Below are 12210 nucleotides of genomic sequence, written 5' to 3' on the forward strand. Positions count from 1 at the left end.
AGTCTGTGCCAGCTCTTTTGACGAGCAAGCCAGTTATTTCCACTGCCTGGCTCTTCCCTCATATTTCTGCAATGTTTTTCCTCCTTCAAGTATTTACCAATTCTCTTTTTGAAAGCTGCTATTGAATCTTTATCCACCACTCGATTAGAGAGTGCATTCCAAATCCTATTCCCTCACTGCATTAAAAAAAAGCTTTTCCTCATGGTGGCCACTGGCTCTGATGCCAGTCATCTTAAATCTGTGTCCTTTAGTTATTGACCCTTTAACTATTGGAACCAGTTCCTCTTCCTGGACTCTATCTAAACCCTTCATGACTTTGAACACAAATCTCCCCTTATTAGCTTTCTCTGCTCTAAAGAGAACAACCCCAGCTTCTCCAGAATGAATCCCTCATCCCTGGGACCATTCTAGTAAAACATATCCTTATAATGTTGCTTCTTGCTTCAGCAGTGCGCTAACCTATTTGAAATAAACAGACCGACCATCAACTCTAAATTCCGAGAACTATCGAACTGAAACATTCGAAGAAAATGAAAAATAAAACACACCAATTTCTTTTTAGTGCCCATATGAATTTTCTCCCTGGTTTCCCGCAGTAATTACAGGTCATTAATCTTTAATTCCTGGAGACTGATGGACTATCCAGGAGACTTGGAGACTCTAGTTTAACCACAGCACGCCAATTTGACATCATTGTTACTGGGCTGCTGAAACCACCACATATTTCTCTGACAACGGTGTTTAAGCACTTGTTTTCAAATGCTGTGCTGATGGTTTTTGCTATCATTTCTTTCCATCCATTTGAGTATTAAAGTGTAGGTCCTGCAGATGTAAAATCGTTTTGCACTGCACTGGGCTACATTAGTGACATTAACAAAAAATTATTTTTTGCTGTCTAATGTCTAGGAAGCAACCTCCCATGTATTAAATGTGTCCCAAAGCAAGCCTGCTAAATTAATATTGCAGAAGACCCTGATCTGGCAGAGAAAATAAGTAGAATTCCTAACGTTTCATTTGAAGATTAATATAGTGCAGGATTTTTGGCAGGAAATGCTTATAACTTTTGGGGTCAGAAGTTGCAATGTAATTTACCCTCACTGAAAATCTCTATTTAAGAATCATCGAGATAAAGATTAATTAATGTATTTGTGATTTCAGAATTTTTACTGGTTATGTTATTTGAATGGTACAGTAATCAACTACAAGTCATTCCCTAAGCTTCAGTTGTAACCTCGCAATTGTAAATCTCTCAGTGTGATATCTGTGTGTACTGGGTGCAGCTGATTATACTTTGAAGGGGAATTTATACAGCAAGTTTAGCATTTTATACTTTGCCCCAATACAGACCGACAGTGTAAATCCAGAATCGGTATCCATTGTGATGCTGAGACAAGACTCTCTGCTCTGCCCCATGGTACAATGTCAAAGCTGGTTTACAAAGAACTCAGGGCTTTGTGGAGCACCCCAGGCATTTTTTAAGAACTGCCTCACCTCAGTTTAAATGTTGGGGGATCTGTGACTCTCTGCTTCTGTATCTTTAAATATTTTGGGGGAAGATGGTGGCGTAGTGGTGATGTCACTGGACGAGTAATCCAGGGACAAAAACAAAAAATAGTTGGAAAGACTCAGCAGGTCTTGCAGCATCTGTGGAGAGGAAGACAGAGTTAACGTTTCAAGATGCTCTCAGACCTGTTGAGTTTTTCCAGCTATTTTTGTTTTTGTTTCAGATTTCCAGCATCCGCAGTATTTTGCTTTTATCTTAGTGAACCATAGGCCCAGGCTAATGTTCTGGGTGTAAGGGGATTGTGTCCCACCATGGCAGCTGGTGGAACTGGAGTTCAATTAATGATCTGGAATCTGAAAAAGTCTCAGTGACGGCGACCATGAAACCATTGTCAATTGTCGTAAAACCCACCAGGTTCACTAACGTCCTTTAGGGAAGGAAATCTGACGTCCTTACCTGGTCTGGCTCAGACCAGGGCCACAGCAATGTGGTTGACTCTTGACTGCCCTCTGAAGTAGTGTGGCAAGACACTCAGTTCAATGGCCAATTAGGGATGGGCAAAAAATGCTGGCCTTGCCAGTGACAGTTTAACAGGGACGCAGTTTGAGAATAAGAGGTCTACCGTTTAATACGGAGATGAGGAGGGAAATTTTTCTCTCAGAGAGTCGTTAGTATGTGGAATTCTCTTGATCCTGAGAAAGCATTGGAGGCTGGGTCATTGGATATATTCAAGGCAGAGTTAGACAGATTTTTAGGAGATTTAAGAGTAATGAGGGGTGAGGGGCTACGTGTGGATGGCAAAGTGGAGATGAGACCACAACCAGATCAGACATGATCTTATTGAATGTGGGGTAGGCTCAAAGGGCTGAATGGCCTACTCCTGCTCCTATGCCCTATGTTCCAATGTTTCCAATGATGCCCACATCCATGAATGAATAAATAAATAAAAATGAATTACTAATGGTGGTGCAGTGGCTATGTTACTGGACTAGTTATCCAGAGAATGTTAGTTAAAGTCTCCAACATGGTAGTTTGAGAAATTCAATTCAGTTTAAAACAGAAATCTGGAACTGATAAACTGGCATCAGTAAAAGTGACCATGAAGTTGTCATTAAAAAAAGTAGAATCTTGCGGACTTAGTATCTGCTAGCAAAGGTGGGACCATTTTCTGGGCCGGGATTGTGATTTTCTAATTGGGGAGCTTTGCTGAGGCTCTTTCCTAGAGCAAAGCCGCTGTCATCTCGCCTCTGGGTTCCTCAGACCAGCTAGTGAGGCTGGGCAGGACGATGTGTCCATTCTGTCAAAGGAAGGATCTCTAATTAAAAGGGCCACAGCAAGGGCTAGAATGGCTCACCTACACGTAGACTTTTGAGGCTCCAGGCAATGACAGAATGGAGAGGAGACCTGGAAAAGCTGCCACCCGGGTCTTTCACTCTTACCTGGGGGTCCTGCTGTACGATCGATGAGGTGACATCTCTAACCGGTCGGGTGTAGATTGACATGCCTGAGGAAGTGTGGACCCTCCAGCTTTGAGAGAGTTGCACTGTGGATTCAGGCCCTCAGGATGACACCTGCAGGCACCAAGCCCTGGCCTGCCCAAATTTCTCCTGTACATCTTGCCACATATCGACACACCTTGCAACTCCACTCATCTGAATCCCTGCAGGTGCTCGCGAATCCAGCTAAACAACCAGCGCCGATGCTCTTGCACCCTTGCCTCAACTTCACCCTCCTTAAATAGGGCCCATCCCTCCTCTCCAAACAAGCACTCACATTACGAGCACTCACACCTCTCTGTTTCCTCTGCTTGCAGGAGAAGATAGCGTACAACTTGGCAAGAGTCAAAGACGCGGGTTGGGGATTGGTGGTCGGGTGGCCCTCCAGTAACAGACACCTTGTTGGCCACTGGCAATGCAAGCCTGCCTGGTCCACTGGGAAGGTGGTCTTGTTCCGGGGGGGCCTCAGATGTCAGCAGTGACCTCCCATGAAAGCCTGAGCCTCCCGAGGCTCTGGTCCTCAGACGTGCCGAGGCAGCCGAACCTCTGCTTGTAGGCTCTGTGTTGAGGTTTTTGCTTCCACCCATCTGCCCCTCCCCTCTGCCCTGGGGAGGGACATGTGGCTGGGGAAAAGGCAGCTGATGTCGTTGCTCCTGCTGCTGGAGTATTTGGCAGCAGTGTGGTTTCTGCTCTTAATCCTCAGCAGAGTTAGGAGGTGGAGCTGCTTAAACTGCTCCCATTCCATGGTGAAGGCTGGCGGTAGAGAGATGCAGCTGGAAGTGAATGAAATGCTGGACAGGCCTCCCAAGAAGTTGGCAATCACCCATCAAGGAGTAAAAGCACCCTCTAAGAGAAGAAATGCTTTGAATAGCAACCTCTCATCTGGCCATGGCTCTTGCATGTTAATGATAAAAGCCTTCCCAGCCTGCCAGTTTCACTACTGAAACCCTTTCTTCTGTGGAACATGCCTCTGTGACCCTGGTGAGGAGCAGACACAGTGTGGAACCTGGGCACTGTTGGGGGCGGGGTGGAAATAAAGGCATCCAGGGTTAAAAAAAACTCCTAACGGCCTTTTTAATTGACTCCATTGCTTTCCTGCAGCCCAAGGGAACTCCCCCAGTGGACTCAGAATTCAAGCTGGGGAAAGCCAGGAGTGGGAGAGATGATGTCGGGATCCCGATTTGATTTCAATTTCAGGGAAGTTGATTCCCCACATGCTCCGATACCGCCTCCACTTGACTGTGAAAACTCTGCCCAAGCAGCTGACCAATACCCTTCAGGGAAGAGAGCCTCTTGTCCTTACCCGATCTAGCCTATGTTTGACTGCAGCCAAAAACCAAAGCGATTGATTTTTAGCAGGCCACTCAAATCTTTAAACTGCTACAAAGAATAATGCCAGTGGTTCAAGAAGGCGGCCAATCACCATGTCCCCAGGGCAAATGGGGATGGTCAATAAATGCCTGCCTGTCAAGAGAGAGCTCTCAATACGCAGGCAAGCTCTCAAACCCCCACCCCACCGCCCAGCCAGATACAAACCAAGCAGTGTAAACAGTGTTCTGCTTGGTGGAACCCAAAATGCAGCTGTCAGCCATTGACCAGTAGTTATAGCGTAAATACATCCAGAGACGGGGGAATTATGAAGTTCACGGTGTTTATATTATTAAAACAATAATAGGAAACCATGAATGATTCCTAGATGGGAATCTTACTGTGGGATTCATGTGACAGTTATGATAATGCACTAAGCTTCCTTCTCACAGCTGAGATTGTATCTGAAGCTGAGATCAGATTACTGTGTTGTGAGTACTCCCAGGTATCCATTATTCCCGGCAGTTATTTAATTGCACATTCCAACTTCTTCAAGCTTTCATCAACTGCTTTGTAAACCTTCTCCCATGAGCATATGCTGCTGTTGGACACGTTGCTTGAAGAGCTTGCAATCTGACACAGTCATGACCCTCAAAGCAAATCCAGGCTTCCCAAAGACATCCACAGGGTTGGCCTCACTGCCACTGACAAGAGTTTGACTGATGGACAAGCTGGGAGATTGGAATAGCTTTACCTGGTTTTCAAATTTCAGATCAAAGTATTTTATTGGAAAGTGAAGTGGGATCAGTTCAGCGGGTGCAGCGAAGATACCTCTCGGGCATCAATACCCACCTAAAAACCATGGAAAAGTTGACGGACAGCTTCAAAACGCCAGCCACAGCCCTAGGAAACTGGCAATTCAGTGTCACAAAGTGAAAAGTAACACTGAATAAAGACCCCTACGAGGCTGAATCCATTAAATTATCCTCGTTACACCGAAATCACAATCCAAACTTCTGTTACCTTTTCAATGCAAACTGAAACCCGATGACCTCAAATGTGACAGATGAAAAGGAATAGTTACAATGGGAGTGCAGTGGGACATGAACCTGCCATGACTGACACTGCAAACGTATATCCACATTACATTGGGTGCATTAATATTAGGCAAAATCAGAGCGCATGGAAGTATAATTTTTAATTATAATTATCATGGTCGACCTAGAAACTTTTATAGGGAGAAATGAACTCTGAAGCTGCAAAGTGGATTTTTTTGGCATTTTGGGGGAATGTCCTGTGAGGAAAATTAGATTTGTTTTTACACTTTTTGGTTATATTTCCCAACATTTGGAAGTATACTATATGTTTTAAATGTGTATATATATATAAAAAGATTAAAATGGGCACACGGTGACATCCCTGGGTACTGGGGATAGGAAGCATCATGTGTAAGTAAATGATTCAGGGCAATAATGTGTGTGAATCAGAGATGGGGAAGGGAAATGTCTGGGATGAAGGCCAATGGTTTGTTAATGTACAGTGTTAGACTAACAGGTTCATTGCAGTCAAGCTCAGCTCGATAGTGATGTTTGAAACCTGACCTCTTTCGTGACCTCACTCTGCTCCTCCATAGGGTACCTTCAGCCATTGAGGGCCCACAGTCCGAAATTCTCACCTGAAAACCCCTCCACATTTCCAGCTCCAAGATCCTTCTGAAAAATCCATGTCCTTGTCCAGGTTTTTGGTCACTCCTCCTAATATTCCCTCTTTTGCCATAGAATCACAGTTACAGCACAGAAGAAGGCCATTTGGGCCATCATGTCCATGCCAGCTCTCTGCAAGAGCGACCCACCTGGTCCCACTCCCCTGCTTTTTCCCCACAGCCCTGTAATTTTTTTTTTTTCTATTCAGATACTAATCTAATTTCCTTTTGAGTGCCTCAATTGACTCAGCCTCCGCCACACACTCAGGCAGTGCATTCCAGATCTTAACCGCTCGCTGTGTGAAAAAGTTTTCCCTCATGACGCCCTTGCTTCTTTTGCCAATGACCTTAAAACTGTGCCCTCTGGCTCTCAATCCTTCCAGAAATGGGAACAGCTTCTTCCTGTGTGCGCCTCATGAATTTGAATACCTCGATCAAATTTCCTCTCCACCATGGCCAAAATTTTCCGGTTGGCGTGAGGGTGGGCAGGCCCCGCACACCGACGCGTAAAATGACGTGCGGTGACATTGGGCGAGTGTCACGATGTCACCGCGATATTTAGGTGGGCGGGCACGTGATGTTCTCCGATGTGCGCCCGCCATTAATTAATCACCCAGTTAAGGCCCTTGAGGCATCAATTGACTGCAATTTTTCGGGGCCCATGAGATCTTCAGAAAGTCGCCTGGGCGCAATGGGCAGGCGGGTAGGAGACATTTGTATAAACCTCATCCACGGGCGGGATAAGAGGGGTGAGTGGGGTCGTGAGTGGTATTTGTCAGATATTTAATTGTAAAAGTTACAGATACTTGCCTGTGTGAGCAGGAATACTTCAAAACTCATACCAGCTGCTTGGACAGGACTCACAACCTTCAGGTCAGCACTCTACAGTAAAGATCATTTCTGGAGCCTGCAGGTTTCAGGAAGCCTTCCCTTAGCCTGGGAATAGGAGTTGTGTTCTCCACTGGAGGCACCTCCTCTGAGGAAGTAGGGAGAGCCAAAAGGGGGAGGAGGCCAGGAGTCCACGTTCAGCCTCCAGGGAAGCCACCTTTGGGAGGACAGGCGCAGGCACAAGGGGTGCAGGGCCAACAGGAAGTCCAAGGCAGAAGGTGCCGCAGAAGACGCCACTATCCTGCTGCCAGGGTTTACAGGCGGGGAAGCAGCTACCTCAATATGTCTGAGGTGCAGTGCCAAAGGAGGCTCTGTCTCTCAAGGGAGACAGTCACCTCCATCTGTCAGGTGATTGGGCCTGAGATCTGCGCCAACTGTGTGGGTGGGCACCCCATGCCAGTGGCTCTAAAGGTCACAGCTGCCCTCCAGTTCTATGCCTCTGGCTCTTTCCAGGAGTCGGTGGGTGATCTTTGCGGAGTCTCCCAGTCAGCTGTCCACACTTATGTCAAGCAGGTGACAGACGCTCTATTCAGGCGTGCACACACAGTGTGTCGGTGATAGTGGTTGCATGCTGCACTCTCCACAATCTTCCGCTGGAAAGGGGCGATGCAGTGGACGAAGAAGATGTCGACGCAGTGGCTGCAGCTGCACACGATGAGTCCAGCAGTGAGTCCGAGGATGAGCACGCACAGGAGAATGCTGAGGGGGTAGACACTGACCCGGGCATACTGCAGGGAGGCAGGGACACCTGGGAGGCTTTAATCCAACAAACCTTCAGCTGGAACACACCACAGCTGGACCTCCAACACCAGCTAGGGCTGCAGGCTCCATGCTCGATACCTGAGTGCAAAATCTGCCTGGATAGGAACATTAACTCAAGGGCCTTGTCAATAAAGTTCAACGTCACAAAAATCACTCATAACATCATGGGTAACCGTCCACCTGCAGAAGAAAGAAGCCCTCTGGTGAGCCCTTCCACTTGCCATTGTGAGCAGCCTTTCCAAGGCTGCCAGCGCTTCATATAAACAGGCCGCCGGATCACCATTGGATCGGGTGGACAGTGCACTCCCACCACCGCCCACCCACTCCCGCTATCCTCAGGAGTCGCGCATTACACTGGGCGGGTTTTAATTGGCCCCGTAAAATGACGGCGCAGACCTGATCGCGGGCGATGGTCAGGTCTGCGCCTGCCCACACCCGCTCCCGCTCAGCCCGCCCGACATGGGGAAAATTTTCCCTATGTCTTTCCTTCCAGAAGAACAGTCCCTGTTCCTCCTCACTGGAACCATTCTTGTGAATCTTTTTGCACCCCCTCTAAAGCCTTCACTAATAATGGCAAATAATGATGACTTGGCACCCACTGATTTCTGATGACAACTTGGTGAAGCACCCTGGGGCATTTCTCTACGTTAAAGGCTCTATTGAAGTGCGGGTTGGTATTGATGGGGAGAACGCTGGATAGACCTAGTTAAGTGTGATGCTGATGCTTTCTACCTCAGGATCCATTTTGTTCATTGTTGCGTATCTGTGATGCCCAACAATACAAGTGTAGCGTGAACAGAGTTTTATTAATTTACAATTTTGTTTCACTAAAGTTTTAATCAGACCACAAAAAAAGTTCAGCATCCATATTTAACTCTTTGTTTTAAAAAGGGAGCATTGATGAAGGTATATGAGCTAATTCTGGATTCTGTTTGAATGCCCCACGCAGGACATAGGAAATAATAACATCTTGTTATTTTACTTTTCTGCTGATTAGGGCAAATTAGCATCACACGGTCCGGAAAGGTGACGGGCCAGTCTGAAATATCAGAGTTGATTTGGCCTCCATTTAAAACAGTATTTTTCTAACTCCACACAGTCCCAAGGGCATTGTTGCAGGATTTTCAAAATGAATTCTATGTTCAACTATAATGTTTAAAGAATTAACAAGGATTTAGGGCTTAGTAGTATATAATAATGAAGAATATTATTCGTGCGTAACGGTAATTTATGGTTGAATAAGGATATGCCTCATTCCTAGATTTCCTGACAAGCTCCTCATTGCGAGGATCAGACTTTAAACCATAATGGCACGGAACAAACGCGAGAAGGAACTACGGAGAGGGATACTGTTGACGTTTCGAGTCCGTATGACCCTTCATCAGTTCTGATGAAGGGTCATACGGACTCGAAACGTCAACTGTAACCCTCTCCGCAGATGCTGTCAGACCTGCTGAGTTTTTCCCAGGTATTTTTCGTTTTTGTTCCAGATTTCCAGCATCCGCAGTATTTTGCTTTTATCTGAGAAGGAATGATCTTGTCCTGGATGTCAGTGCTCCTTGACAGCTCACCCTTACCCGGTGAGGAAGCTTCCAGAACAGCACAAAGCCAACCGACCCACTTCACAAAGTCATCGACTAAGTCAAGCCTTGCACTAGGTGCTGCAAAGGGTATCTGTGCTGCTGCTTTTTCAGATTTATTTTCAGTGTCGAGAGAGAGAGAGAGAGAGAGAGAGTGAGCGACGGCTGAGAAAATCTCTCTGGGGAGGTGCAGTTTATAAATACCTTGGAAGATTGCGCACAGAGCATCTGTTTCGAACAAAATCAATTCTGATCCTGGTGACTTTGGCGCAGCAAAAGGATCTCTGTTGTTTCATCAGCATTAGTACCAAAACTTTAACTTGGTTTTCCAGCAACTGCTGGTTCCTCTTTTGGCTTTTCCCATGTTACATGAGGTCGGCGCAATGTTGTTTGATCATCTTCAAATGAACCATCGTTTTTTTTTGTTTGCATTTGGCAGGTGGCTTTACAAGCAGATGCTCTTCCTGTCACGATCCCTCCCATTTGTCTGGGCTGGGGAGCAGCACATGTCTGCACCAGTCTCTGTGTTCTTTCATAGCCAACAAGTCCTGGAGTGGGACTTGAACCCAGGGTCTTCTGGCCCGGAGTTAGGAGAATTATTTGCCTTGTGTGTTATAATGATACAAAGGGTACCAATCATTGATAAGGGATTGTGCAAACACGTTAGAACCATAGAACCATAGAAAAGTTACAGCACAGAAGGAGGCCATTCGGCCCATCTTGTCCATGCCAGCCCGAGGACACCCAGGTGCCCTTTCGTTGTAGGTTCATGTATTAAGAATAGGCACATGTGAACATATATACGTGGGTAGAAAGCTTGAGGGCATCAGAGCTGTGTGTGCTGTGTTCTGCTCCAGGCTGAAGTGAAACTGAGGCTCAGTGAGGCTTCCCCCCCTCCCCCCCCCCCCCCCCCCACCCCCCCCCCACCCCCCCACCCTCCCCCACCATCTCAGCACCATTCCTGACAGGTGGAGCTATAGTGCTGGAGGCAACAGGTGAAGAAGCCTCCCAAAGGATCAAGCTCTCTTAAAGCCCATGTGGCTGCTGTTTCTCAGCAGCTTCTCAATGGTATGGGCCTCTTCACAGGGTGTTTGTGCGCTGCCCTCAGCCAGACGGGTGTCAGACGTTCCCAGACGCAATGTGAAGATCTCAGGAGTGTCCTCACTTCATCTCGTCATCATCCTCCTGGAATCTTGTGGCGATGAGGGCCTTATGAGTAAGCCTGCCTCGTCTGGCCAGTGCATTGGCCTCATCGCCTGCACCCTCGCCTTCCAGGACCTCATCACCCTCATCCCCTTTGACTTCCTGCTCATCGGAGCAGACTTGCAGCTCTTGCATCTCCTCATCATCCAGCTCCTCCCCCCTTTGCATCACCAGGTTGTTTAGCATGCAGCAAGCCACGATGATGCACTACACCCTCTGGGGAGCGTACTGCAGTGCTCCGACACATCTGTCCAGGCACCGGAGCCTCATTTTCAGGGTGCCAATGGTGTGCTCAACCAAACTCCGGCTTGCGGCATGAGCCTCGTTGTGACTTCTCTCACCAGGAGTCTGGGGCCACCGCATGGGCATCATCAGCCATGTCCTTCATGGGTAGCCCTTGTCCCCGAGAAGCCAACCCTGCATCCTGTGTGGTCCCTGGGAGACGTCAGGGATCCGAGAGCTGCTGAGGATGTATGAGTTGCGGACACTTCTGTGGTATCTTGCACCCATCTGCATGGTCCGTTTGTTATGGTCAGAGACCAGCTGAAGATTGAGAGAGTGGGAGCCTTTGCGGTTCACATACTGGACTGCTTGTTGCCAGGGAGATTTAAGAGCCACGTGGGCGCAGTCGATGGCCCCCTGCACCTGTGGGAATCCAGAAATCTGAGCAAATCCCAGCGCTCTTGCTCGCCTGATCTCTGTCGAAGTTGCCAAAGGTGTGTGCCTTGGCAAAGAGGGTGTCCGTGGCTGCCTGGATACGTTTACGGGTGGAGCCTTGCGAGATCCCGCAAAGGTCCCCAGTGGAGCCCTGGAAGGAGCCACAGCCGTAAACACTGAGCGCGGCGGTAACTTAGCGACTGGCAGTGGATGCCCTCTGAGTCCCCGTGGTGCCAACTCCTGCAGAAGGTGGCATATGTGTGCATGACCACATTGGCATGTGCAAGTGTCAGTGACACTGATTCGCGCTCATCTGCAGGTATCACACGCGCCATCTGTAGACCCTGTATCTAGTGATGCGTCTACGAATGATGACTGTGTGTGTGGAGGGGGCCGTGTGACCCCTTAGTCTTCAGGGTTCTGCTTCTCCCTTTGGCGAGCCAGGCACCTCCTGAGTAGGTCATTCGGCCCTTCGAGACTGCTCCGCCACTCAATATGATCATGGTTGATCCTCTATCTCAACGCCATACTCCCGCTCTCTCCCCATAACCCTCGATGCCTTTAGAGTCTAGAAATCTATCTAAAGTATATAACTTGGCCTCCACAGCCTTCTGTTGGAGAGAATTCCACAGGTTCACTACCCTCTGAGTGAAGAAGTTTCTCCTCATCTCAGTCCTAAATGGCCTACCCCGTTTCCTGAGACTGTGTCCCCTCATTCTAGGCCCTCCCCAGCCAGAGGAAACATCATCCCTGCATCTAGTCTGTCCAGCCCTGTCAGATTTCAATACGTTTCAATGAGATCGCCTCTCATTCTTCTAAACTTACATCATTGTAATAATTATGGTTTTATTTAGTGTGTAATGTGCCTTTAAGAATAATACTTGTTAAGGAAGATCACATGATCTGTAGTAACCAATAGGAGAGTAGCGCGGGCTACCTCAACAGTCAGTGTAGAGATAGAGTTGGAGGTGAAAGCACATGTGTCGTTGCTGCTGAGTATATTGTAAATAAACTTAATGTTTCCACCCAAGAAGTATCTGCAGATCAATTTTACCAATAGCAGCAACTGGGCCACCCTCACAACAATTACGAAAACAGATTTGCTGGTTA

The 12210-nt window shown here is 47.5% G+C and overlaps 1 protein-coding gene across 2 annotated transcripts in view; it reads right to left on the minus strand.

Annotated features, from left to right (window-relative positions):
• arhgap22a (Rho GTPase activating protein 22a) overlaps positions 1–12210 on the minus strand; it is a 376947-nt gene that overhangs the window by 292808 nt on the left and 71929 nt on the right. The gene's annotated exons all lie outside the window — the stretch shown is intronic.

Source organism: Cetorhinus maximus, chromosome 27 (assembly GCF_964194155.1).
Source record: "Cetorhinus maximus chromosome 27, sCetMax3.hap1.1, whole genome shotgun sequence".
Taxonomy (NCBI): domain Eukaryota; kingdom Metazoa; phylum Chordata; class Chondrichthyes; order Lamniformes; family Cetorhinidae; genus Cetorhinus; species Cetorhinus maximus.